The sequence below is a fragment of the Gorilla gorilla genome, chromosome 20, assembly GCF_029281585.2.
Source record: "Gorilla gorilla gorilla isolate KB3781 chromosome 20, NHGRI_mGorGor1-v2.1_pri, whole genome shotgun sequence".
Lineage (NCBI taxonomy): Eukaryota > Metazoa > Chordata > Mammalia > Primates > Hominidae > Gorilla > Gorilla gorilla.
Window position 1 is genome coordinate 45104346 of NC_073244.2, and position 27381 is coordinate 45131726.

General features: G+C 43.0%; 1 pseudogene; it reads right to left on the reverse strand.

Annotated features, from left to right (window-relative positions):
• Window positions 1–23350: 23350 nt before the first annotated feature.
• LOC101130508 (small ribosomal subunit protein eS4, X isoform-like) lies at window positions 23351–24084 on the reverse strand (annotated as a pseudogene).
• Between the last annotated feature and the right edge of the window lie 3297 nt (window positions 24085–27381).

Here is a 27381-nt window from a genome sequence, read left to right on the forward strand (position 1 = left end):
CCTACTCACCACCCCCAGGTTCCGAGAAAGCAGCCAGAGTTTTTTCTTTTTCTTTGTTTTTTTGTTTTGTTTTGTTTTGTTTTGTTTTTGAGATGGAGTCTCACTCTGTCATCCAGGTTGGAGTACAGTGGCGCGATCTGGTTCACTGGAACATCTGTCTCCAGGGTTCAAGCAATTATCCTGCCTCAGCCTCCTGGGTAGCTGGGATTACAGGCGTGCACCACCAAGCCCGGCTAATTTTTGTATTTTTAGTAGAGACGGGGTTTCACCGTGTTGGCCAGGCTGGTCTCAAACTGCTAACCTCAGGTGATCCACCCGCCTCAGAGCCTAAAGTGCTCGGATTACAGGCGTGAGTCACTGCGCCCGGCATCCTTTTTATAATCAGATCACATCATCATTCTCCCACAGAAGCCCTGCAATGGCCTCCCACCACCCTTGGAACAAACCCCACTACTTCAAGACATGGTAGCATAAATTGTCATAATTACATCGGAGGATGATCCGGCAATGCCGAGTAAACCTGAAGATTAGAACAGCTTCTGGCCTCGCTATTCTTTACCCCGGTATCTCCCTGAGAAAAACGCTTGCACAGATTCTGTACAGAGATGTCACTGCAGAACCACTTATCAGAGTGAAAAGGTATAAAACACTGATTGTTCCTCAGTAGAGACATTGATACAAAAATTAAGTTTGTTCCACACGGTAAAATGCTGGCACTAGTCAAAAGAAACAAATTAGGTCTATGCATAGTGTGCTAGAGTTAATGATTTTTGATGTTTGGCCGCTGACAGCCTCCAAGCCACATCACTGGCCCTTTCCCTTTTGCCCACACCCAGGCAAGCCTATAAGAAAGCTTGTGTTCTTTATCCCTTTGCATGGGCGGGGAAGTCTAAACCATGCACAACCCTGCGTGGAGCCCTCCCCACCCCACTTCTAACCACACTAAAAACCAGAGAGCCTCCACTTCCCACCCTCACTCTTTCACTCCAAACCAAATCGAAGCCTTCAAGAAATATTTGTGATGTTGACTATGTGAGCATAGTCATGCAATAAATTGCATTCCATATCCATTGGTAACTGTGTGTCAGCGTAGGCACCCTGACATCCATAAATTCCAGGAGGTGGAGGCGGGGGGATTGCCCCGCATCCAGCAAGGAATGCTAAATGCCTAAATAATACGTATACCAGGCCAGGTGAGGTGGCTCACACCTGTAATCCCAGCATTTTGGGAGGCTGAGCCAGGGAGAATGCTTGATGCCAAAAGTTCAAGACCAGCCAGGGCAACAGAGCACGACCCCATCTCTACAGAAATTTTTAAAAATTAGCCAGGCATGGTGGCATGCACCTGTAGTCCCAGCTGTTCAGGAGGCTGAGGTAGGAGGATGGCTTGAGCCCAGGAGTTCAAGGCTGCTGTGAGCCTTGATCATGCCACTGCACTCCAATCTGGGCAACAGAGCAAGATCCTACCTCGAAAAAAAAAATACGAGAGTTAGATAAGCCTCAAAAACATAATGTTGATTGGAAAAAAAGTTGTGACAGGATATCGTATGGTATCGTTTGTGTAATAATCTGTTCTAGTTCTAGGGGTTCTGTTTTGCTTTAAAGTCTATTTTGTCTGCCATTAATCTTTCCTTCAGTGAGAATTTGTTTTATACATCCTTCATCATCATTGTATTTTCAACCTTTGTGTATACTGAGACTTTAGATGTGCTCCTTGTAATTGACTAATTTTTTTTTTTTTTTTTTTTTGAGACTGAGTCTGGCTGTCGCCCAGGCTGGAGTGCAGTGGCGCGATCTCAGCTCACTGCAGGCTCCGCCCCCCGGGGTTCACGCCATTCTCCTGCCTCAGCCTCCCGAGTAGCTGGGATTACAGGCGCCCACCACCTCGCTCGGCTAATTTTTTGTATTTTTAGTAGAGACAGGGTTTCACTGTGTTAGCCAGGATGGTCTCGATCTGACCTCGTGATCCGCCCGCCTTGGCCTTCCAAAGTGCTGGGATTACAGGCGTGAGCCACCGCGCCCGGCCTGTAACTGGCTAATTTTTTAAATGATTTTTAGAACCCAATCAGATGATTTTGTTTGTTTGTTTTTGTTTTTTGTTTTTTGGGTTTGTTTGTTGTTTTTTTTTTTTTGAGACAGGGTGTCACTCTGTCACCCAGGCTGGAGTGCAGTGGCAAGATCTTGGCTCACTGCAACCTCCGCCTCCCGGGTTCAAGCGATTCTCATGCCTCAGCCACCTAGTAGCTGGCATTACAGGGACCCACAACCACGCCCAGCTAATTTTTGTATTTTTAGTAGAGACGGGGTTTCACCATGTTGGCCAGGCTGGTCTCGAACTCCTGACCTCAAGTGATTGCCCGCCTCAGCCTCCCAAGGTGCTGGGATTACAGGCATGAGCCACCATGCCTGACTGATTTTTGTTTTTCAACTGGAATATTTATTCACCCTTAACTATAATTTTGTATATAGATACATTTATTCCCACTATTGTCCTATTGATGCTTTTTCTCTTCATTTTTGCCTCTTGGGGGGATCTATTTCCTATCTTCTCATTCCATTCTTTTCCTCTACTAGTTAGGCAATTTTAGACTATGTTCTTTAAGAAGTAACACAAGGAATTTCAGCATCCACAACTAACTTATCCAGTGTTAACTTCGACTATATATTTACCCTCCTCCCAAACAACACAGGACTTCAGACCACTTTAACCTTAATTAATTCTGTGTCAGATGTATAAGCTATTGCTGTAATACATTTTTATTTTATTTATTTATATTTTTTGAGACAGAGTCTCACTCTGTTGCCCAGGCTGGAGTGCAGTGGTGCAATCTCAGCTCACTGCAACTTCTACCTCCCAGGTTCAAGCGATTCTCCTGCCTCAGCCTCCCAAGTAGCTGGGATTACAGGCACGTGCTACCACACCCAGGTAATTTTGTATTTTTAGTAGAGACAGGGTTTCACCATGTTGGCCAGGCTGATCTCAAACTCCTGACCTCAGGTGATCCGCCCACCTCAGCCTCCCGAAGTGTTGAAATTACATTAACCCCAAAGCCCTTACTGTTGTTGTACACAGGCATGTTTGTCTGGGTTTACCCACATATTTATTATTTTCCTTATTCTTCCTTTCTTCTTATACTTCAGACTTACAGCTGGGATCATTTTACTTTTATCTAAAATTCATTCTTAGATCATTGCTGTTCAATGGAAATACAACATGAGCTCATGTGTAACTTTAAGTTTTCTGGTAGCAAAATTTTAAAAAATTTTAAAGAAACAAGTCAAATCAATTTTTTGCATTGTCTAAGGTAAATTTATTTTACTGTTTTAAAACAAGCATGCATTTCCAGTTTCCAATATGACAAGGACAGGCACTTAAAATACACACTCAAAATTAATTTTGAGTCAGGCAAAATTAATTTTAATAAAACAAAAATATCCCATGACAAAAGCTTGACTCAATGTACTTTTTCTTAATTAAAACAAAAGTGTCTATGAATTATCTGTGCTCAAAGATTACTCTGTCATTGCTAACAAATTAGTATGCCTCAATTTCCAAGATAAAACAAGAAAGTGTTCTCTTGGGAAACTGTCATATTAACAGACAGCTGTGTGTGAACATAGCGAATGCTGAATTCTGAAGGAGTCAGGTCAACCTGACAGCTGAGTTTTACTTATGCTAATCAATTTCATGTCCACTCTCTTTATAGGCTTTTAAGCTGTACTATTTACTGTACTGTTTATTGTTATATGTCTCATGGGCAGTCCTCAGATTTTCAGAGGAAACTTTCTAACATCAGAACTCAAGCTTTTAGCCCATTGGTGAGCTAGAGCTGGCTAGCATCAATGTGCAACAACTCATTGTTAAATATCAGGAAGTTTGTGAGTTCAGCCATAGGTTGATGTGAAAGTCATTGCAGTTTCTGCTATTGAAAGTAATAGCAAAGACTACAATGACTTTTGTAGCTACCTAAAATGGTTTGAAATTGGCCATGGTGGGAGTATTTCCCCCACGGAACCAGTGAACACTACCAGTCAGGGCTTTTTTATTGATTACACCACTGACACCACTATTTTAAATCCCTCCTTATTTGCACTGCTGGTTTCCCATTTCAATTTTTTTTTTTTTTTTTTTTTTTTTGAGACTTGTTTCTATTGCCCAAGCTGGAGTGCAGTAGAGTAATCTCAGCTCACTGCAACCCCTGCCTCCTGGGCTCAAGCCAACCTCCCACCTCAGCCTCCCAAGTAGCTGGGACTACAAGCATGCACCACCACGCCCACCTAATTTTTGTATTATTTGTAGAGATAGGGTCTCACTATGTCGCCCAAGCTGTCCTCAAAACTCTTGAGCTCAGGCGATCCTCCCACCTCGGCCTCCCAAAATGCTAGGATAACAGGCATGAGCCACCGCACCTGACCAGTTTTTCTTTTTCAATATTATTTTGGCTATTTAGATATCTCACACTTTCTGATTTCAAAACTACTGGAACCAAAAAAGTGTGGTACTGGCATCAGGACAGACGTAAAGACCAATAGAACAGAATAGAGAGCCGAGAAATAAACCGTATATGATCAACTGATTTCCAACAAGGGTGCCAAGACCATTCAATGGGGAAAAGACAATCTTTTTAACAAATGGTGCTGAGAAAACTGGATATTCACATGCAGAGAATGAAATTAGACCCTTACCTTACACCACATACAAAAATTAACTCCAAATGGATCAAAGACCTCTATGTGTGGGCTACAACTATAAAACCCTTAGAAAAAAACAGGGACCAAAAGGAAGAAGCAACCCACATGTCCATCCATAGATGAAAGGACAAACAACATGTGGTCTATACATGCAACGGAATATTATTTGGGCATAAAGAAGAATAAAGTTCTGATACGTATTTTCAACATAGATGAACCTTAAAAACATGCTGAATGAAACAGGGCAGACATACAAGGACACATACTGTATAATTCCAATTATTTGGAATATCTAGAATAGGCAAATTCACAGAGACAGAAAAGCAGGGGCTGTGGTGATGGGAGAATGGGGCAGTATTGCTTAATAGGTACAGAGATTCTACTGAAGGTGAAAAAGATGTTTGGAAATAGTGGTGATGGTTGCACACATTGCGAATGTAATTTATGCCACTGAATTGTACACTTAAAAATTGTTAAAGTAGCCAGGCGCAATGGCTCACACCTGTAATCCCAGCACTTTGGGAGGCCGAGCTGGGTGGATCACCTGAGGTCAGGAGTTTGAGACCAGCCTGAGCAACATGGTGAAACCCTGTCTCTACTAAAAAAATACAAAAATTAGCCAAGTGTGGTGGCAGGTGCCTGTAATTCCAGCTACTCGGGAGGCTGAGGCATGAGAATCGCTTGAACCCAGGAGGCAAAGGTTGCAGTGAACCACTGCACTCCAGCCTGGGAGACAAAGCGAGAGTGTCTCCAAAAAAAAAAAAAATTGTTACAGTAATAAATTTTATGTTTTATATATATATAAATATATACATATATGTATGTATATATATACATATATGTATGTATATATATATACATATATGTATGTATATATATTCATAGAATCTTTATGTAAAAGCTTATCATTCTTTATTCTTAATATTATTTATCTTGATGCTCAAATTCTCCCAGATTTGGCCAGTGGCAACTCTGCCAAACTGGTTCCTGCATCCTTTGGACGTGGCTATATCATCTTTGAAGACTTCCTTATTTTCTTCTTTCCTTTTTTGCAGCTATATGTATATATACACATACACACACACTATATATATATAATGGTTCTTTAGGCTGTGCAGGAGGCATATATAACATTTTATATATGTACATATATACATACTTAGATACATATGTACAGGAGACATATATAATGTTATATATTATATATACGTATATGTGTGTATATATATAAAACATTTTATATATGTACAGATATGTATATATACTTAGATACATATATATGTACAGGAGGCTTATATAATGTTATATATAATATATGTGTGTGTGTGTGTGTGTGTGTGTGTGTGTGTGTGTGTGTGTGTGTGTGTTATTGCAAAAAAGGAAAGAAGAGCATAAGGAAGTCCTCAAAGACGATATGGACATGTCAAAAGGACACAGGAACCAGTTTGGTGGAGTTGCCACTGGCCAGATCTGGGAGAATTTGAGCATCAAAATAAATAACATTTATAATAAAGAATGAGAAGCTTTTACATAAAGTAAGATTCTATGAATATATACTGAATGATATGGTTTAGATCTGTGTCCCTGCCCAAATCTCATGTCGAATTATAATCTCCAATGTCAGAGGTAGGGCCTGGTGGGAGGTGATTGGATCAAGGAGGTGCATTTCTTATGAATGGTTTAGTACCAGCCCCTTGGTGCTGTTCTTGCAATAGTGAGTGAGCTCTTGTTAGATCTGGATGTTTACAAATATAGCACCTCTTCTCTCACTCTCGCTCTCTTGCTCCTGCCTTGGAAGACATGCCTGCTCCCCCTTCACCTTCTACCATGATTGTAAGTTTCTTGAGGCCTCCCCAGAAACCAGGAAGATGCCAGCATCATGCCCCCTGTACAGCCTGTAGAACCATGAGCCAAGTAAACCTCTTTCCTTTATAAATTGCCCAGTCTCAGATATTTCCCTATAGCAATGTGAGAAGGGACTAATACACTAATATAAATAAATAAACAGCAGAAATGTATCTAATACACATAGAAAGAATGATGGAATTAGAAAGTCACCCTGTGAGGGGCTTAACAGGAACAATTGATTCAGGCAAGAGTGATCAACAGCCTAAAATGAGTAAGGAAAAGTTTGAGTAACATAATATTTACAGAGCCTCTATGCACTCCCCAGAAGATACTTAATAATTAGAAAGAATGCAGTTACAGTGGGGTGTGTATGTGCATGTGTGCAGGTGCACGCAGGCACATGTGTGTACACAGTCATGCACCACATGCAATGTTTCAGTCAATGATAGACCACATTTTTACTGTAACTTTGCTATGTTCAGATATGTTTAGATACATAAATACTTACCATTATGTTACAGTTGCCTGAGCATTCAGTACAGTGCCATGCTGTACAGGTTTACAGCCTTGGAGCCGTAGGTTATACCATAGAGCCTAGGTGTGGAGTAGTCTCTACCACCTAGGTTTGTGTAAGTCCACTCTCTGATGTTCTCACAAAGATGAAATCTTCTAATGACAGATTCCTCAGAAGGCATCCCTTTCATTAAGAGAAGATATCCCTAGCCACCTACCCACCAAACTATCCCTGCAAAACCCTAACCTCCGAACCTTCGGGGAGACTGATTTGAGTGATAGCTTCAGTCTCCCACGTGGCCAACTTCACATTAATTAATTTAAGCAACACATGACTACATATCCATCAAGACAGAGAAACAGAAAAGATAAGACAAATGTATTAGCCAGGCACAGTGGCTCACACCTGTAATCCCAGCACTTTGGGAGGCTGAGGCAGGAAGATTGTATGTATGTATGTATGTATGTATGTATGTATGTATTTTGAGACAGAGTCTCACTCTGTCGCCCCAGTCTGGAGTGCAGTGGCACAATCTCAGCTCACTGCAGCCTCTACTTCCCGGTTTCAAGTGATTCTCCCGCCTCAGCCTCCTGAGTAGATGGGATTACAGATGTGTGCCACCATGCTCAGCTAATTTTTGTATTTTTAGTAGAGATGGGATTTCACTGTATTGTCCAGGTTGGTCTCGAATTCCTGACCTCAAGTGATCCTCCCACCTCAGCCTCCCAAAGTGCTGGGATTACAGGCATAAGCCACCATGCCCAGCCATTATTATTATTATTATTATTATTATTATTATTATTATTTTGAGACAGAGTCTTGCTCTGTCACCCAGGCTGGAGTGCAGTAGTGCGATCTCAGCTCACTGCAACCTCCACCTCCTGGGTTCCAGTGATTCTCCTGCCTCAGCCTCCCGAGTAGCTGGGATTACAGGTGTGCACCACCATGCCCAGCTAATTTTGGTATTTTTAGTAGAGATGGGATTTCACCATGTTGCCTGGATTGGTCTTGAAGTCCTGACCTCAAGTGATCCTCCCACCTCAGCCTCCCAAAGTGCTGGAATTACAGGCAACAGCCACCATGCCCAGCCAAAAATGTATTTTAAAAAAAATTAGTTGGGTGTGGTGGCATACACCAGTGGTCCCAGCTACTTGAGTGGCTGAGCAGTAAAACGTATTGGAGATTTTTTTGTATTAATCTTACAACTTTTCTATAAGTCTGAAATTATGCCAAAATGAAAAGCTCAAAATAAAAGATAAACTTCAAATAAAGACATTTTAGATAAAGATGGCGAGATTTCAGGATCGGCAGTCTTGAACCAATGAACATGTTAAAGTACATATTTTAAGCAGAAAGAAAATGATTCCACATGGAATGTCAGAGATGCAAGAAGGGGTGAAGAGGAAAGAAAGTGTCGAGCAGGTCATCAGTGTAAATGAACACCAACTTCATAAAGTACAGCAAGTCCTCAAATCATGTTGTTTCATTATAATGATGAGAAAAAAATCACTTCCCAGTCTACACATCCTCCCCTTATCTGTGTGGGTTTTCTCCAGGTCCTCTGGTTTCCTCCTGTATTCCAAAGATGTGCATGTTAGGTTGATTGGCATGTGTACAACGTCCCAGTCTGAGTGAGTGTGAAACCACCTTTGCAAAGATGATGGCAGTGAGAGAAGCCTAGCATGGCTGACTCCATCTTGCCTCCAGCCTCACAGGCTGGCTGTCCTTGCTCATTCCTGGGCAGAAGCCAGGCTAACCACGGGAGGAATTTATTTATAGTTTAACTTTAAAGCAAGGATGAAAATAGCCCTTCCCAAAACTAAACTGCCCTTATAAAACTAATGAAAGACCACAATGTTAGGATTCCGGGAGGAGCCCAAATTCTGCTAAGATGTAGGCATACTTAAACAATAGCCAGCCATTGTTTTGGAGGTCACAAGATTTGTGCAAGATTTCACAAGATTTGAGTGACTTCCCCACTTACTCCTATAGATAAGATCACTATTGTAGAACCTAAGGTTGGCCTTTCCAAATGATTTTTTGGACTTTCACATTTCTGACGACTGGCTGACTCCACCCAGATGGGGACTCATGACTCAACTGGTCCTGTGGTCCCCATTCAGAGGTGGACTCAGCACACGAGGACAGTTTTCCACACCCCTATGATTTCATCCCCAACCAATCAACATTCTCCATTCCTTAGCCCCCTGCCCACCAAACTATACATGAAAAACCCTAATCTCTGAGCCTTTGGGGAGACTGATTTGAGTGATAACTCCCGTTCTCCTTTTGGCTGGTCTTATGTTAATTAAATTCTTTCTTTACTGCAATATCATGGTCTCAGTGAACTGGTTTTTCCTTTGCAGGGGGCAGGAAAAATGCACAGGGTGATCACAAGTATGGGTGTGTGTGTGAGCGTGCCCCCCAGCAGGAGGGCATCTTGTCCGGGGCTAGTTCCTATCTTATGTCCTGAGCTGCTGGGATAGGCCCCAGCCACTGAAACCCTGAACTGGAATAACTGGGTAAATGTTATCTTACTTGTTTTTATTAATCTTTCTCAAATGTATGTATAGCTCACATTTATTTCCATGTTTAATATTAAGAGTATTTTGGTCTTTATTTAGAAGTATTGTTATATTTTTTGACCAGAAATATGCCATAGGAACTTAACTCCTGTTTAGATCAATTAGCCTATGGTAAAATTAGTTTCATTATACATCATTTCACTTAAGATAGAAGTTTCCAAGAATCTATTGAAGACTTTAAGTAGGGAATTACCATAATTATAAAAATGCCTCTGGGGGATTTAAATATATATAACGTAAGACAGACAATAATAATAGCATGGAAGTCATAATGGGAAATAAATGTAGTTAATGTGCTGGAAGGTAAATATATTGTTCAGGTGGATAGTAAAGGATTTGACTAACATTATATTTTCATAAATTTTCAAATAATTTAGAATTCTAGGGTAACCACTATAGGGGAGCAGAGGAGGGTGATAAAAATCATTTTTAAAAAATCCATTCAAAAGAAGTCAAGAGAAAAGAAAAAAAATCCAAAAGAAGAGAAGAAGGAAAATGAGACATAGGAATCTTCACTCTACAACTTCCCAGGTGATTCATTTGTATACCAACCCATTGTGATGAATTCAAGAGATGTGCTACAATTCTGTTGTTACTAATAATACCTGTAACTGTAATGCTAATAGTAGCTGTAGCTGTAATAGGTCCATTGCCCAATGCACCCAGCAAGTCAGTACGCAGAGACATCAGGTTGCAGCAGAGAAAAAGGTTTAATGGTAAGGTCACAAAATGAGGAGATGGGAGGAAACCTCAAATCCATCTCCCTGAGGAATTTGGGGTTAGGGTTTTGGAGCAGGCTAAAGTGTGCAAATTGTTGATGGATGGAAGAGTGCAGGGTGAACTCCTACTGCAGGGAGAGGAAGAAGCTGTGTTCTCATGCTTATCCCAATCCTTTGTGAGGTCTTCAAATTGGTTGCTAGAATTTCGGGTCTGAAAAACATCTTAAGCCATCCTTAACAAAAGCCTTATGAGTCTAATGTCAGAGATCCTGTCTACAGGAGCAATGGGGTACCAATGATCAGGATCTAGCACCACATGACTTTCAGCTACAAGGAAGTGGGCCAAAGTGCAGCCTGATTGATGCTTAATTATAACTATATTTCTGTCCATAACCAGACATGCAATTCTTGTCAACCCTGTGAGGATGGTGATATGGTTTGGCTCTGTGTCCCCACCCAAATCTCATGGCTAATTGTAATCCCCATGTGTTGAAGGTGGGGCCTGGTGGGAGGTGACTGGATCATGGGGGTGGTTTCTAATGGTTTAGCACCATCTCCTAGTGCTGTCTTGTGATAGCACTCTCACGAGATCTGGTTGTTTAAAAGGGCGTGGCAACTCCCCCATCAAGCTCTCTCTCTCTCCTGCCTCCATGTGAAGAAGGTTCTCGCTTCCCCTTTGCCTCCTGCCATGATTGTAAGTTTCCTGAGGCCTCCCAGCCATGCTTCCTGGTAAGCCAGCAGAACCGTGAGCCAATTAAACCTCTTTTCTTCATAAATTACCCAGTCTCGGGTAGCTCTTCATAGCAGTGTGAGAACAGACTAATACAGATGGTTTAAATAATTTCTCAGAAATGTTACTAAATAATATCAGTCCATTTCAAGCCAATAGAAGAAGTTCCTGCCTTCAAATCCAAATCCATCTCATTCATAAACAGCATATTTTAATCTATCTGTTTTTGAAATCTCCCTCTTATTCAATTAATTTCCCTAGCCTCTCTGATATAAACACAGCAGAATGTCCACAAAGCATAGATTCAAAGTAATACTTCATTTCTCACCCAAAAACATACAAAAAATAAAAAGTTTGCAGTGTGATTTGTTGTGTCTTCTAATAATATGCAACATAACAAAAAAAAAAAAAGCCCAACTAGCAGAATTTAATGTTACCCATTAAATGGGTAATCTAATGGCAATTTAATATTACCCATTACTTACACTTTTTTTTTTTTTTGAGACAGGGTCCCACTCTGTCACCCAGACTGCAGTGCAGTGGCACAATCACAGCTCACTGCAGCCTTGACCTCCTGGGCTCAAGTGATCCTCCCGCCTCAGCCTGTCGAGTAGCTGGGACTACAGGTGTGTGCCACCATGCCTGGCTAATTTTTGTATTTTTTTAATAAAGACAGGGTTTCATCATGTTGCTCAGGCTGGTCTCAAACTCCTGGGCTCAAGCAATCCATCGGCCTCAGGCTCCTAAAGTGCTGGGATTACAGGCATGAGCCACTGCACCCGGCCATTCCTTACACTTTAAGTGAAATCTTTTAGCTCATTGAAACAGCAAATTGAAGTTACCCCTTAAAAAAACCACAAAACAGTTGAGATCACTTGCTGCTAATCCTGATGTTTGGCCTAGAATAGGTGATCAATTCCCAATTTAAAAGTACAGGCAAATAATTAATAAAGAAATTTAGAAAGTACAGGCTGTGTAATGAATTTAACTACAGCAAGACACTGACCTCGAGGGCAGTATTATTGTAACTATTTTTAAGAATTACAACACAGAGCTCATTATGTGTCAGTCACATTTCAACTTACAAAATAGCTAACAATGGATTTGACATTAACTTTATAATAAATTTAATCATCATCCCTACAGACAAGGATCTAATTTTACTGCATGTAAAGGGAAAATATACATTGCCATTCTCCTAAAGATCTGATGAGTTATGAGTCTTAAATTTAAATTTGTTTTAGAAAATCATGTCTCATTGCTCCCATACACTTGTGCCAGATGAAGTGAATAGCAAATTATTCCCCAAAGGACATGGACAGACAAAGACAGACAGACAGACACGCATAAACCCACACAGACACTCGTTTACAGCCATGACAAATATAGCTGCATTGTTAAAATGTCACCAATTTTTTTTTTTTTTTTTGAGACAGAGTCTCACTCTGTCACCCAGGCTGGAGTGCAGTGGCATGATCTTGGCTCACTGCAACCTCTGTCTCTTGGGTGCAAGTAATTCTCCTACCTCAACCTCCCAAGTACCTGGGATTACAGGTGCCCGCCATCACACCCAGCTAATTTTTGCATTTTTAGTAGAGACAGGGTTTCACCACGTTGGCCAGGCTGGTCTTGAACTCCTGACTCAGGTGATTGGCCCGCCTCAGCCTCCCAAAGTGCCGGGATTACAGGGGTGAGCCACTGCGCCTGGCCAATGCCACCAATCTTTTAAAGCTCAACCTGCAGTGCTCCCTGGTCCACAATTTCTCAAACTGGATGCTTTCACTGATAAGTTTTCTGGCATTCTCTTTATTCTACATTTGTTCCTTGAGCTCCTGAGAACAGGAACCAGATTTTACTTCACTTTGGGTCGTGCCATGCCTTCCCAACACTGACAGTTTGGAAAAAGCAGATTCTCAACAGATTACTATTGGGGACCCTTTAAGCCAATGTGCCAATTCATCAAATTAGTTTGGTTTTTCTACCCAAGCAGAACTCACACTTCTACAATATATGTTTCTTCACTAAAAGAATAAAGAGCCGGTTAAGAGAATTCATTTCTTTGGCCCTAAAAGCAGGCACAATGATAACTTAAACTGTTAAGAGAAATAAATCCACAGCCCTAAGCCTTGCTGTTCCTATTATTAGAGCTAAAAACCTAAGCTGTCACCCTCAGTACCTGCCAAAGCTTCCAACTGGGCCCTGATTTGTGAAGAGCAAAGGCCTTACAGGCGTCTTGTGTGGAAGTCACCAGGTCTTCCCTACCAGCGGGGAGAAATATCTAAGCCAGCCATCCATGGCTGGGTGTTTAAATGATAAAGAAAAAAAAAAAAAAAAGAACATTTTGAAAAAATCAAGTGACCAAAACTTGAGAGAATATTATGAGAATATCAAACACAACGGAGCTATTTTAAAAGAAAGCAGAAATCTGGAATAATGAAATCGGCAAGAAGAAAACACTAAGAGCAAAAATACATTTATACATAAGACAACTATTTTTCAAAATTCTTGCACGGCTTTGGATGTTCTGTTTGCCTCCCAGCTACAAACACATTCTTCACACACGCTGGGAATGCTGCTGAAAACTAGTCAGCATTCAGAGGCTTAATCCACAGTCCCGGCGCTGTGCCTGTGGGCTTCATCGTCAGACAGCCATTTGTCCTCAGGAGAGGTTAGGGGTTGAAATGCAAATATGCAAACAACTGAGTTCTTGCCCTAAAATAGCTGAGAAAAGCACGATCCCTTATGCTATCTTTTAAAAATGGAAAAAGAAGAAAAAAAGCTTACAATCTTAAGGATTTGTTTAAATACCTTAGTATGTTGCAATTTTGAAGGAGAAAATGATGGAAAGGAAGAAACACACTTGTCCTGGGTAAAATCTATAATCTGGAGAAAAGGTTGACATACGTGTGACACTTGATTTACCAGACCCACTAAAGATTTATTGATTTATCAATCACTGCCTCAGGCACTTGATTTCCCCCAAGGGAGAATTAACAATTCCCGCCAGCTGATGTATTCTATTGTGAACTAAAATGAATGCAAGAATCTATCCTCTCCCTGTGCACAACCTCCAATTACCAAACAAACAAAAAAAAAGTGTATCTCTCTGTTTGGGGAATCCTTAAAATCCTTAAAATTAAAAATTATTTAACAAAAGAAATACTGTATTAAATAATTGTCACTGGGCCGGGCGCAGTGGCTCACGCCTGTAATCCCAGCACTTGGGGAGGCTGAGGCGATGGATCACCTGAGGTCAAGAGTTCGAGACCAGTCAGGCCAGCCAGGCAAAACCATGTCTCTACTAAAAATACAATAATTAGCTGGGCATGGTGGCGGGTGCCTATAATCCCAGCTACTCAGGTGGCTAAGGCAGGAGAACCACTTGAACCCAGGAAGCAGAGGTTGCAGTGAGCTGAAATTGTGCCACTGCACTCCAGTCTGGGCAACAAAGCGAGACTCCATCTCAAGAAAAAAAATCGCCCTTGATGCCAATAGACATTTTTAAAGGATGACTTTAACAAGCTCTAAAGGAGATACAGGCATCACAGAAATGTGATTTCATAACGTGGATAGGAACATGATCTTTTATGTTAAATTACCAGGATTGACTGTAGCCTCCACCACTTACGAGATGTGTTATCTTGGGCTTCTTTAAGCCTCAGTTTCACCATCTATAAAATGAGGAGATACACTTGTCCTTAGGAAAATGAGTAGTGAGGATGAATAGAATGCATCTGGCCTAGCCTCTGACATGCAGTCAGCCTTCCATCTGGCAGTTCCATTCCCATTACTGTCACTCTAAAATCATATGAAGTATAACACTATGGAAGGCCACACAGACAGGCTCCAGGGCTGAAACAGTTCACAGAGTATGACAAAGCGCCCTTAACGCTTTTGCAAGGCTCCTTCAGTGTCAACTAAGTGACAGCTTGAAAAGATGTACTCATTAACTAATATATGGATTAAGCTTTCTTTAATATTACCCACTAATCAGAAAATCTAAATCTATCAGAAGATTCTAAAGCAAATATGAGTAAACTATAGCCTGGGTGTCAAATCTGTTCTACCACCTATTTTTGTAAATAAAATATTATTGAAAGTGTAGGGGCAGAAAGGGGGTAATCCCCTGTAACAAAAGGCAGGTTAACAATAGAAAAGTATAACAAATTTTTTACATGCACACTTATGCAGAGATGTCACAGAAAATATGAAAACTCAAAGAGCCCAATGAGTGATTATTATTATTATTATTTTTATTTTTAGACAGGATCTCACTCTATTGCCCAGGCTGGATTGTAGTGGTGCCATCTAGGCTCACTGCAGCCTCGCTCTCCTGGACTCCAGCAACCCTCCTCCCACCTCAGCCTCCAGAGTAGCTGGGACTACAGGCATGTGCCACCACGCCTGGTTAATTTTTGTTGTTGTTGTTGCAGAGATGGAGTTTTGCCATGTTGCCAAGGCTGGTCTTGAACTCCTGAGCTCAAGCGATCCACCTGCCTTGACCTCCCAAAGTGCTGGGATTACAGGAGTGAGCCACAGTTGAGTGAAATTTTTACACTATCCTGAGGCTACAGAAAGAATAAGGGGCTTGGGGCTTCCAGAAGAGGTAGCACACAGGTTATGGGAAAAGGAAAGAAGGAAAACTTGTCAAAGTGGTCTTGTCATGCAAATGAAGCGTCACAGGTAGCAGCTCTCAGAAAGAATAGAAGTGGACTGTGGCAAAGTTTCTCTGACAAACCTTTAAACGTGTTAGGCTCTTAGTCTCTTTTTCCTGTGAGCTCATCTTTCCTAGATCTGGAGAAGAGGGTGCTCAGAGAAAGCCTGGCTGCTTATTTCACTAATGTAGATTTTCTCTACAGATGCAAATCTCCTCCACCAAAGACAGCTTTTCAGGGCTATTCTTGTCTTCAGTTTCTCTGAATAATTATCTCAAAATATGCCAAAGAAGTCTATTTTTGGGGTGAAATATTCCGGTTTCCTTCAGAACACATTCCTATATTGTTTATGGCTGTTTGGGTCCTACAATGACAGAGTTGAGTAGCTGTGACCGAAGCCATATGGCCCACTGTTCTCCCCACAGTGAGTGGTGAGGGATGGTGAGGGACAGGAGGCTTTATGCAGACCTCAGGAGAAACTTTTGAAAGGATTGACTCTTACCATTTTGTTGCTGACAGTTCCCTGGGGTGAGAACACAGCAACGCCCTGTAGGGCCACCCCAAGGAAGCAAGCACTAGAGACGGCAGCAGGGAAGGAAAGGGTTAGGCAGGACAAGCAGGTTTAGGATTGGCCAATTTTCGTGATTTCAGCAAGCTCTGGGGTTTAGGAGCTATCCCTATCAGATATCAGATATTTGGCTCTGGGCAATTAGGGCAGGTGCATAGTGGCCTAAAGCATGAGAGGTGAGGCAGTTTGGGGTGTAGACTTTGTTTGTTTGTTTATGTGTGACAGGATCTCCCTCTGTCACCGAGGCTGGAACGCAGTGGCACAATCTTGGCTCCCTGTAACCTCAACCTTCCAGAGCCAGGTGGTCCTCCCACCTCAGCCTCCCAAGTAGTTGGGACTACAGGCATGCACCATCACACCCAGCTAATTTCCTCATATTTTTTGTAGAGACAGGGTTTCGCTATGTTGCCCGGGCTGGTGTTGACCTCCTAGGCTCAAGCAATCTGCCTGCCTCAGCCTCCCAAAGTGCCAGGATTACAGGCGTGAGCCACAGTGCCCAGCCAAGAAGTATGACTTAACCAGCTGCCTAAGAAGGGGATGTGACCAGCCTCTAGCCAAGGTCTCAAAACTGTGTCAAGGCAGCATTTTTTAAAAAACATATTTCACCCGCGAAGCCAAAATTGTTTACTGTTTGCTGACCCATGATCCATAAACGAAGTCTAGATACCTGGTTCCAGTTGGAAGTCACAACCCACATCTTAAATGTGCTTTCCACAAATGTTTATGGTGATAACTCACCACAAATGTTTATGGAGATAACTCAGGGAATATAAAATAGGTTAAATTTTCCCACATTGAGAATGAATGAAACATGTCCTAGAAGTCATGGGGTCGGTTCTCAGCCCCAGTCTCAGTCCTGCAGGTCATGGCAAGCCCCACAACTCAGTGGCAATCCCCAACAGGCCAGGGATGAGCAGAGTCTATACTGTGGCTGTCACCACGGCAATGGAGCCCAGTGGTCCGAAGTCAGACAAGCCCATGTTCAAATTTTAGTTCTACCACTTATCAACAGCATGATCTTGAGCAAGTTACCTATATTGGTTATCTGCTGATGCATAACACACTATGCCAAAACCTAGTAGCTTAAATAATTATCATTTATCATCTCCTACAATGTCTAAGGATCAGGAATCCTGGGGTAGCTTAGTTGGGTGGCTTGGGCTCAGAGTCTCTCAGAAGGTTGTAGTCAAGGTGCCAGCCAGGGCTATCACCAACCATCTGAAGGCTCAAATGGGGTTAAAGAATCCACTTCCAAGCTCATGCATGGGTAGTTAGCAGGTGATAGGGTTTGGCTGTGTCCCCACCCAAATCTCATCTTGAATTGTAGCTCCCATAATCCCCACGTGTTGTGGGAGGGACACAGTGGGAGGTAATTGAATCACAGAGGTGGGTCTTTCCCTTGCTGTTCTCATGGTGGTGAATAAGTCACATGAGATCTGATGGTTTTATAAACAGGAGTTCCCCTGCACAAGCTCTCTCTTGCCTGCTGCCATGTAAGACATTCCTTGCTTCCCCTTTGCCCTCTGCCATGATTGTGAGGCCTCCCCAGCCATGTGAAACTGTGAGTCAATTAAACTTCTTTCCTTCATAAATTACCCAGTCTTGCGTATGTCTTTATTAGCAGCATGAGAACAGACTAATACAGCAGGTCTCAATGCCTCACTGGCTGTTAGGCAGAGGTCTCTGTTTCTTATCCCATGGGTCTCTCCATGGGCTGCTTGAGTATGCTCTCAGTATGGCAGCTGACATTCCATAGGACAAGTGATCTGAGGGAGAGAGAGAGAGAGCACGCAAGACAAGACAGTGCTCAAGAAGGAAGCCAGTCTTTTATGCCTAATCTCATAAGAAGGACAGCCTCACTTCTGCTGTATGTTATTGGTCCCACAGGTTAACCCTGGTACAAGATGGGAGGGGACTACATGAGTATGTGAATACCAGGAGGTGGGGATCTTTGTGGGGGGCTAGCTGTGCATTACCTTTACTTAAGCTTCAGGTCAGGCTGGGTGCAGTGGCTCATGTCTGTAATCCCAGCACTTTCGGAGGTCAAGGCAGGCAGATTGCTCAAGCCCAGGAGTTTGGACCAGCCTGGCAACATAGTGAGACCCTGCCCAGAAAAAGAAAAAAAGCTTTAGGTCTACCATTTATGAAGTTAGAATGATAATGATAATAGTACCTGGTTTATAAGGTTTAAATGAGAAAGTGCTGGCCGGGCGTGGTGGCTCACACCTGTAATCCCAGCACTTTGGGAGGCCAAGGCAGGCAGATCATGAGGTCAGGAGATCGAGACCATCCTGGTTAACACGGTGAAACCCCGTCTCTACTAAAAATACAAAAAATTAGCCGGGCGTGGTGGCGGGCGCCTGTAGTCCCAGCTACTCGGGAGGCTGAGGCAGGAGAATGGCATGAACCCGAGAGGTGGAGCTTGCAGTGAGCCGAGATCGCGCCACTGCACTCCAGCCTGGGTGACAGAACAAGACTCTGTCACAAAAAATAATAAATAAATAAGTAAATAAATAAATAAATGAGAAAGTGCAGTCAAGCCCATTCACAGGGCTTGGCACTCAGTGAAGCATTCCGTAAATGCTTGCAATTATTATCTACCTCACTGTGGCCACTCCTGCCACTACCACTTCCATAATAATAACAGAAGGGTAAGGGGAACCCTTCCGCATCACAGGGAAGTTCCCTGTCCTTGGCCACTTCTGGGTGAGCTCTCTTTCTGCTTTACAAGGGCAACCGTAACTGTCTGAAAAAATAAACCTCCAACAAATTCAAACTAGTCTCTTTTTCTCTCACCTTGACCTAAAATCTTTGAAACAGACACCCACATAACTCCTCTAGAAAGGCAAACCCAAAAATTGTCAGAGTAAAAAATTCAATGACTTCAGATAAAGGGGATTATTTCCTTAGAAATAAACTCATTTAAGAAATTGTAGAAACTTCAGACATATCAATTTCAATATTCAAGGACATCACTCATTCAACAAATATTTACTGGGCATGTGTTATACACCAGGCATGGCTCTAGGAGCTGTGTAAACAACCTGGAATTTAACAGATGAAATCTCTGCCCTTAGAAATTTGCAGGCTAGTGGGAAATAAACAAATAGGTTTAAAAAAAATAAAAAATAGAGTATGTTAGCTGGTATTGAGTTAGAAGCTGGTAATGAGTTAGATAAAAAAATAAATAAAGGCCGGGCAGGCGGCTCACTCCTGTAATCCCAGCACTTTGAGAGGCCAAGGCAGGTAGACTGCTTGAGCTCAGGAGCTGGAGACCAGCCTGGGCAATATGGCGAAATCCTGTCTCTACAAATAAATAAATAAACTAATTAAGTAATTAATTAAAGATGGGAAGTGGATGGGATGATGTTAAAATTATCAATAGATGATCAAAAAAAGTTTCACTGTCATTTGCACAAAATCCAAAAGGAGGTGACAAGATGAGCCATGAGGATATGTCCTGAAAGGGTCACGTGCTTGGCCTTCAGAGAAGAGCAAGGAGGCCAGTGTGTCTGGAGTCCAATAAGGCTAGGGTAGAAATGGTGGCAGAGAAAGTTAGAGAAGTAGATTGGGGGATGCAGAATCAAGCGCAGTCTTGTAGGCTGTTGTAAGGACTTGGACTGGGTCCCTACAACAAAGAGGCACCATTGGCAAAAGAGGCGCCATTGGGTTTTGAGCAGAAATGTGACATAATGTGATTTACGTTCTAAAAGCATTACTCTTAGACAACTAAGGGGAGTGAGGACAGAGGCAGAGAGAGCCATCAGGAGGCCACTATGAAAATCCAAGTGAGGAATCATGGCAGCTTGAAAAGGATGGCAAGACAGAAGTTGTGAACCTTGGTCAGGTTCTGGATTTGAGTGGGAGAGTCCAGAGTCTGTTAATGAAGTCTATGTGAGCTGTGTGGTAAAGAGAAGAGTCGCGAATAGCTTTGAATTTTTTGTTTGCTTGTTTGTTTTTTGAGACAGTCTTGCTCTTTCTTCTAGGCTGTAGTGCAATGGCATAATCACGGTTCACTGCAGCCTCGACCTCCCTGGCTCAAGCAGTCCTCCCACCTTAACCTCCCAAGTAGCTGAGACTACAGGCGTGTGCCACCACGCCTGGCTAATTTTTATTTTTTGTATTTTTTGTGGAGACAGAGCTTCACTGTGCTGCCCAGGCTGATATCGAACTCCTGGGCTCAAGCGATCCTCTCACCTTGGCCTCCCAAAGTGCTGGAGTTGCAGATGGAAGCCGCCACACCCGGCTGCTTTGAAGTTTTTGACCTGAGCAGCTTAAAGAATGCAGTTGCCATGTACAGAGATATAAAGAGGTATGGAAAGAGCAATGTGGTTGCCTCAGGAGTACAGTGTGGGACATACTGAGTTTCAGATAAGATAACCATGGGACATCCAAGTGGGATGTAAGGAGACAAGTGATAGACAAGTCTGGAGCTCAGGGGAGACGTCTGAACAGGGGATATAAAGTTGAAGTTTCCATGATTTGAGAAGATATTTCCATCATTAGAAATGATAGTTAAAGTCTTGAGGCTAGGAGTAAGTGCAGACAGAGAAAAGACCTAAGGTCTAAGCCCTGGGGCACTCCAGCATTTAGAATTGGGAGAAATATGGCCGGGCACAGTGGCTCACACCTGTAATCCCAACACTTTGGGAGGTCAGGGTGGGCAGAGCACTTGAGGTCAGGAGTTCGAGACCAGCCTGGCCAACATGGTGAAACCCAGCCTCTGCTAAAAAATACAAAAAAGTTAGCTGAGCGTGGTGACACGTGCCTGTAATCCCAGCTACTTGGGAGGTTGAGGCAGGAGGATCACTTGAACCCGGGAGGTGGAGGTCACAGTGAGCCCATATCATGCCACTGCCCTCCAGCCTGGGCAACAGAGCGAGACTCCATCTCAAAAAAATAAATAAGTAAAATATAGTTGGGGAGAATAAAGTGAAAACAGCAAAGGACTCTGAGCAGTGACCAGTAAAGTCGAAGGAAACCCAAGAGAGTGGCATGTGTAAAGCCAAGTGGAGAAATGTTCTCCAGAAGGGAGTGACGAGCTGTGTCCGATGCTGTTGGGGTGTCAAGTACCATGAGCAAGTAAACTGAACAGGTGCAGGGAGGTCACTGGTGACCTTGACGTGAGAGGTATTGGAGGAGTGGTGGAGGTGACGCCCCACTGGAATGGGAGGAGAACTGGAGACAGTGAAGATGGATAACTCAAGGATTTGGGCCATAAACAAAGCAGAGAAACGGATGGTAATTGGAGAACATGGTGCAACGAAAGGAATTCACTCATCATCCACGTAAGCTAATGGGAATATTCCAGTAGAGAAGGAAATATCCGTTGATGGTGCAGGAAAGAAAAGAGGGAATTGCTTCAGTGGGTCCTTGAGAAGGCAAGAGGGGAAAGGATCTGGCGCCTGGTCAGGGGCGGACCTCAGACAAGAGCCAGAAATTCCATCTACAGTAACAGGAGCAGCGTGCCTGGGCACAAAGGCACGAACATGGGTAGATGTGTCCCACCATGCTCCGGCCCTCCCTGCTGCACTGCTGATCAGGCAGGTTGTAATTACCGCCCTGTGTGTCTGCCTGTGTCTCCAAGACCTATGAGAGAGAAAGACCATGTAGGTCAACGTCGCACTTTCAGTGCCCAGGACAAAGCCTGGTGCAGAGCAAGCACTCAACAAGTATGGTGAATGGCTCCATGCAAAACGAGACAATATCGATCTTACCTGGCAGATATTAAAAAATCATAAAGGTAGAAATTGTAATGCAATGTGGCAATGGCACAAGACAAAACAGACAGATCAATGGAACAGAATTTAAAAACTAAAAAACGCCGGGTGCAGTGGCTCACGCCTGTAATCCCAGCACTTTGGGAGGCCGAGGTGGGTGGATCAGTTGAGGTCAGGAGTTGGAGACCAGCCTGGCCAACATGGTGAAACCCCGTCTATACTAAAAATACAAAAATTAGCTGGGCATGGTGGCACATGCCTGTAATCCCAGCTACACGGGAAGCTGAGGCAGGAGAATCACTTGGACGCAGGAGGTGGAGGTTGCAGTGAGCTGAGATCACACCACTGCACTCCAGCCTGAGAGACAGAGTGAGACTGTCTCAAAAAAAATAAAAAATAAAAATCTGGCCCGGCACAGTGGGTCATGCCTGTAATCCCAACACTTTGGGAAGCTGAGGCAGGAGGATTGCTTGAGCCCAGAAGGTGGAGGCTGCAGTGAGCCGTGATTATGCCACTGCATTCCACCGTGGGCGACAGAGTGAGACCCCGCCAGTAAGCAGTAATGGCATAAAATGCTTAACAAATGCTGTCAATACAACCTGATACAATAATACAAACATTCAGGAAAAATAATGTTTGCTATGTCATATGACACGCAAAAATGAATCACCAGCCGGGCATGGTGGCTCACGCCTGCAATCCCACCAATTTGGGAGGCCGAGGATCACTTAAGGGCAAGAGTTCAAGACCAGCCTGGTCAACATGGTGAAACCTCCACCCCCAACCCATCTGTAGTAAAAATACAAAAATTAGCTGGATGTGGAGGTGGGATTACAGGCATGAGCCACCGCGTCCAACCAGAAAGTGGTTTCTTGAGATGGAATCTGCTCCTGGTGAAGATGCTATGAACATTGTTGAAATGACAGCAAAGGATTTCAAATATTCCATAAACATGGTTGATAAAAAGGCGGTGGTGTTTGAGAGGATCTACTCTAATTTTGAAAGAAGCGCTATATGCAATGATATCACACAGCACTGCATGCTACAGAGAAATATTTTGTGAAGAAGTCCATCAATGTGGCAAATTTTATTGTCTTATTTTAAGAAATTGTCACCCCAGCCTTGCAACAACTGCCCTGATCAGTCAGCAACCATCAATATCAAGGCACAACCCTCCACCAGCAAAAAGATTATGACTCGCAGAAGGCTCAGAGAGATGGTTAGCATTTTCTAGCAATAAAGTATTTTTACTTTTTTTTAATCATGCCATATTATTTTAAATTACATACGAAGATCTAACATGTCACCCACAGACCATTTCATCCACTGCTCTGTTTGGCTGCAGTCTCTTGTCTCTCCCTTCAGCAATGGTGAAGCGGATACCCTTTCCTCGGGGAAGAGAAATCCATGGTTTGTTGCCCTTGTTAATAACAAAAATGATGGAAAAGCTGTTGCTGTTGGCATCTTTCACGTGAATCACGTCAAAAGATCCAGGGTGCCTCTCTCTATTGGTGATCACACCAATTCTTCCCTAGTTAGCACCTCCAGTCACCAAACACAGGTTACCAGTGTCGAACTTCAAAGCAGTGATCTTGCCAGTCTCCAAATCAATCTGAATGGTGTCGTTCACTTTAATGAGGGAATCAGGGTGGCGGATAGTGTGAGCATCGTGAATCACCAGGTGAGGGATTCCTTTTGTGCACACAAAGATTTTTCTCATTTTGCATAACTTGTACTTGACTTCCTCAGGTGTAACACGACGTACAGCAAAGCGACAATTGATGCCATAGATCAGACGGAAACCCTCTCCCGTCTTGTCAATGCTGATGACATCCATAAATCCAGTAGGGTAGGTTATATCAGTTCGAACCTTGCCATCTACCTTAATGAACCACTGCATGCAAATCTTCTTCACTTCATCTCCTGTCAGGGCATACTTAAGTCTGTTCCTCAGGAAAATATGAGGGAGACACTCTCTCAGCTTTTGGGGACCAGTGGATGGACGGGCAGCAAACACATCAGTCAATTTATCCAGCATCCAATGCTGTGGAGCTGCTACCCACTTCAGATGCCGCTTGGGACCGGAAGCCACAGCTGTAATAGGCACAGAAGGAGGACCTCCCATCTTCTATGCACACAGAAACTGGGAACCAATAAAGTATTTTTACGTTAAGGTATGTAGGCCAGGTGTGGTGCCTCACGCCTGTAACCCCAGCACTTTGGGAGGCCAAGATGGGTGGATTACTTGAGGCCAGGAGTTTGAAACCAGCCTGGCCAACAAGGCGAAACCCCATCTCTACTAAAAATACAAAAATTAGCCAGGCATGATGGTGCACGCCTGTAGTCTCAGCTACCCGGGAGGCTGAGGGTGGAAAATTGCTTGAATCTGGGAGGCGGAGGTTGCAGTGAGCCAAAATCACACCACTGCCTTCCAGCCTGGGCAACAGAGAGAGACTCCATCACAAAAAAAAAAAAAAAAAAAAAAAGAATAAACATATGAAAGAACGTTTAGCTATTGTATTAGTCTATTCTCATACTGTTATAAAGAAATACCTGAGACTGGGTAATTTATAAAGAAAAGAGGTTTAATTGGCTCACAGTTCTGCAGGCTGTACAGGAAGCATAGCAGCCTCTGCTTCTGGGGAGGCCTCAGGAAGCTTCCAGTCATGGCAGAAGGCAAAGGGGGATGGAGGCATCTCACATCGTGGCAACAGGAGCAAGAGGGAGGTGGGGGAGGTGCCACACACTTTAAACAACAAGATCTCTCCAGAACTCACTATCATGAGGACAGTACCAAGAGGAAACCCATCCACATGAGCCAATCACCTCCTACCAAGGCCCCACCTCGAACACTCGTGATTACAATTCAACATGAGATTTGGGTGGTGACACAGATCCAAACCATATCAGCTATAGTAATAATAAAATTGCAAATTCAAATAACTTGATTCAAGTCTTGCAATGCCCCCTTCTCAATTAGGCTTACCTTGGTTTCTCTAATTAAAACTGCAACCCTTGGCCAGGCACAGGGGCTCACACCTGTAACCCCAGCACTTGGGTAGGCCAAGGCAGGAGGATCACTTGAACCCAGGAGTTCGAGACCAGCCTGGGCAACATAGTGAAACCCTGTCTCTACAAAAAAAAATATGTCTGGGCTTGGTGTCATGGGCCTGTAGTCCCAGCTACTTAGGAGGCTGAGGCAGGAGGACCACTTGAGCCTGGGAGATGAAGGTTGCAGTGAGCTGAGATCATGCCACTGCACTCCAGCCTAGGTGACAGAGCAAGACCCTTTCTCAAAAAATAAAAATTGAAATGAAAACTGCAATCCTTGGCCAGGTGTAGTATCTCACACCGTTAACCCCAGCATTTTGGGTGGCTGAGGCAGGAAGATTGCTTGAGCCTAGGAGTTAGAGACCAGCCTGGGCAACACAGGGAGATATCACCTCTACAACAAATTTAAAAATAAAAAACTACAATCTTCTCCACTCCCTACTCCTTTAACTTGCTCTGTTTTTTTTTAACTATAGCACTTTTTGCTTTCTAAAATGCTAAAGGATTTACTTATTTATAACATTTATCATGTATGTACATGTCCTCCACTCAAATATAAGTTTCATGAGATCAGAGGTTGTTTTTGTCAATAATCTATCCCAACCACTGAGAATATGCCTAGTACATGGTTAGTAATCAATATCTATGTGTTGAATGAATGCAGCAGGTTGACAAAATAATAATACCCACGGTAGGCAAGAGTGTGAATAGTCAGACTCATGTACTGTTAACAAGAGAGTAAACTGATTAAATGAACTATATACATTCATACTCGAACGTACTAAACAAGTGATATTGTGCAGTGTGGCAAAATACAATTACACTCTGTTCCCCAGGCTGGAGTGCAGTGGCGCAATCACTGCTCCCCACCGTCTGGACCTCCTGGGCTCAAGTGATCCTCCCACATCAGCCTCCTGAACAGCTGGGACTACAGGTGCAAGCCAGCATGCATTGTTAATTTTTTTTTTTTCATTTTTTGTAGAGATGGGGCCTCACTAGGTTGCCCAGGCTGGTCTTGAATTTAGAACTTTTTAGTAAAGTTCCCATCACATTATCATGGGAATAATACAAATTATAAAATAGCATGTACAATCTGTTTCCAAGGAAAAAGCGTGTACAACAAAATCTTATCTATGAGGTGAGATTACAAGTTGTTGTTTTTGTTGTTGTTGTTGTTGTAAGACAGAGGCTCGCTCTGTCGCTCAGGCCAGAATACAGTGGCACCATCCTAGCTCACTACAGCCTCGAATTCCTGGGCTCAAGCAATCCTCCTGCCTCAGCCTCCTGAGGAGCTGGGACTACAGGTGTGCGCCACTGTACCCAGCTAATTTTTTTTATTTTTTGTAGAGACAGGGTCTTGCTATGTTGCCCAGGCTGGTCCCAAACTCCTGGGCTCAAGCAATCCTCCCATCTCAGCCTCCCAAAGTGCTGGGTTTACAGGTGTGAGCCACTGCATCTGCCCTGCCACATTTATTTTCTACAATGAATATGTATTAGATGTATAGCAAGCAAGGGAAACGTTTTTTAAAAGGAGAAAATAGAAACTACCCAGTTAATACACATAGGCTTTCCTGTTTTAACAAGGATATCGGAAGAGTAAGAACATATTTTAGAAGATTCACTCTGCAGTTACATTAAATGGAAACCAGCAAGCAAAGAGAAATGGGTAACCAAATGTAGGCTATTTAAATGTCCTGTCTATTGCCTGTAGTTTTTAAACTGCAAAAAGTAAAAGTGTGTATGAAAGTTTCTGGATTAAAAAAGCCCATTCTCTTCTCAGCAAGACCCGGATATACTTCTGGAACGAAATTCACGAATTCTGACCATCCTTGAAGCCAAACTCAAGCCCGCTGGCCTCACACGAATCTGCCTGTTACTCCTTAATAAGACAGGACTTCCTTTGGGCTTGGGCTGGGGTCAAATGGTGCTGTGTGAAAGCCACCCATTCCTGCCAATCACACAACCCCTGTAAACAGCACGGCTTATTGTGAAAATTAATTCAGGGAGCTTAAACTCCACCGAACAGAATGGTTTAAAAAGAAAAGAAAAAAAAATTCCTGTGGTTTAGAAAATACTAGATGCATTATGACCTTCGGTATGAGTCCCAGGCTATGTGCATTATACCGGCAACACCCGGGAAAACAAGATGTCTTTTTTAATCCATCAGATAATTACACCGACTACAAGGACATTTTGGCAACTACTAGAAAATACTGCCCTCTGGTGTTAAGGTCACTCCACACTGATTAACATAACAAAAAGGAAAAAAAGAAAAGCCTTTCTTAAATACAAAAACCAC